The sequence below is a fragment of the Penaeus chinensis genome, chromosome 17 (assembly GCF_019202785.1).
Source record: "Penaeus chinensis breed Huanghai No. 1 chromosome 17, ASM1920278v2, whole genome shotgun sequence".
In the NCBI taxonomy this organism is placed as follows: Eukaryota; Metazoa; Arthropoda; class Malacostraca; order Decapoda; family Penaeidae; genus Penaeus; species Penaeus chinensis.
In genome coordinates, this window is record NC_061835.1 from 13,506,291 (window position 1) to 13,508,790 (window position 2,500).

The 2,500-nt window shown below is 31.4% G+C and overlaps 1 protein-coding gene across 3 annotated transcripts in view; it reads right to left on the minus strand.

Annotated features, from left to right (window-relative positions):
• The window catches only part of LOC125033903, an 88,450-nt gene that overhangs the window by 35,495 nt on the left and 50,455 nt on the right, over window positions 1–2,500 (minus strand). The window lies entirely within an intron of this gene.

Genomic DNA, 2,500 nt, shown 5'->3' on the forward strand with positions numbered 1-2,500 from the left:
ATTTACAGAAACAAATACGATGATAATAGTAAAGTTACTAGTTAATTATCATCATCATTCCCATACCTAATTACCGCAACCATGAAAAAAAAACGACCACTCAGACCTTACACAAACACTGCAATCCATTACAGAATCATGATTTAATTAATTCTTTCCGCTTTATTCAGACAGTTTCCGAAGCCACGGGGGAAATAAGTCACGGGATTGCCAAAGTGCTTCAGGTGTCGATTTTGAATACCACAGGTGAAGCGGGTTCGAGAGGGGATACGAACGCACGCTCTCCAGTGTTTTTTTTTTTTTTTTTTTTTTTTTTTCAAAAGTTAAAGTTAAAACAAAAAAAGGTTAGACATAGTATTCGGTTGAGAATAACTGATATAAAATTAAAATTAATGTGAGGATGAATATATGTGTGTGTGTGTGTGAACTCATACACATACACAGTATATATATATATATATATATATATATATATATATATATATATATATATGACTATATATGTATATATGAATATTCATACACACATACACATATATGCATACATGTATGTATATGTATACACACACGTACATACATACATATATACATATATATAAATATAAATATATATATATATAAATATATATATTTATATATACAAATATGTGCGTGTATATATACATATATTATATATATATATATATATATATATATATATAATATATACGGTAAACACTTATAGTACACATACATATACATAAACAGAGGGTGAATATAGGATAAATCGAGTATATAAGAACGCAAATAAAAAATAATAATAAAAGGTAATAATAATAAAAAAATATGATAAGAAGAAGCAGGGGGCTACATTTACAAAGTGTATTCAAATTAAACAAAATATTAAGGTTTTCAACAAAAACACGTAATGAATTAAGTAATACTAAATCATATTAATTGTATACATACGGCAGGTTAAGACTTAGAAATGTCTGAAATATACGAGATGAATTAATTTATTTTATCTTTCCAAAAGCAAAAATATAAGTGTTTATAAATGAAGATACAGATATTTAGGCTACGCTTCCGAACGGGTAATTCCGGATTCAAAAACGGGTCGTTCGCATAATATATTAATGAGGACAGTTTCTCTTACTTTGTATTTTATAAAAGAAGAATACATATGAACGTTGGGTATATTTTCAAACTGGTGAAAAAATAGTAGTAGTAATAATTAATAAAATTGAATTGAATTTAGTTTTTATTTACGCAATAATAGATATTGGGTGGAAATGCAAAGAATTGGGTCATGAATTTCGAAACTACGTTAAAAAAAAAAAACGATTCTTATATAGCAAAAGCCAATTATTTATCCTCTACAACAAATTCATATTCACCGAGGGGGAAAAACGAAAATCTCGAAAAAAATTACATTATCTTTTAACAGAGACTAACAAAAATAACTCCTTTTTTCCAATTAGTACCCATGGATTCAAAATCAGGTCGTTCGCATAATCCGACTGGATCCAAACCCGTTCCTGAATGGGCTACGTGCCTAAGCAAAAGGTCCCACGATAACCTTGTAACATTACTGATAAAATTATTGAGTAACAGAATTGGTAAGTGAATATTTATGGGGGGTCGTCAATAGAAAATAAATAAATGGTTGGGTCTTAATATAAAATGAATAGATAGGTGAGTTTTCAATTTTCAATGAATTGTTTGGTCTTTATTGTGGATAAGTAAATATATTTTTTGATAATTTTGTTTTCTGACATGATTTTATAGAAAATACAAAACGCTGGTCCAAAGGCCTCCTGTACAAGTGCGTGCGTGCGTGCGTGCGTGTGCACACACACACACACACGCACACAAACACACACACACACACACACACACATATACACACATACACACACACACACACACACACACATGTGTGTGTGTGTTTATATATATGTATGTATATATATGTATATATATATATTGTAGGTGGGCGATATATAGACAAACTAAAGTATACACATATACAGCTTCTTCAGTAAAATATAACAATAGATTTCACAATACCAATATCGGCAAACAACATTTCCGTTTGGCCAGTAATTACACATATTGTTTTGCCATTTAAATATCTATAACCTATAACTCCATTCATGCATACCCACACGCGTGGCGGTTTGTTTATGGCATGTGTACGTGCCCGTGCATGTGTACATGTGTGTATATTTTCTTCCCGAAGTATTTTACTCAGGCGCCAAGTTGTGCCAGAAGTACGATAACTCACAAAACACATAGCTTCCTCACTGTTTGTTCCAGAACAATATCCTCTCCTAACAAATTTGGAACAGGTTATATGTCCTGTAAATATCAAACGGTAGAACGAGGGTTACCTGCTGCTTATTATGGTAGTGTGAAGTTACCGGCGGTATGATACCAGAATATAAATGAAAACATCTGGCAACTGTGTGGGGAGTGTTGCCAGAGGGACGACGTTGGGACTATTTAAATCTCCTCGACC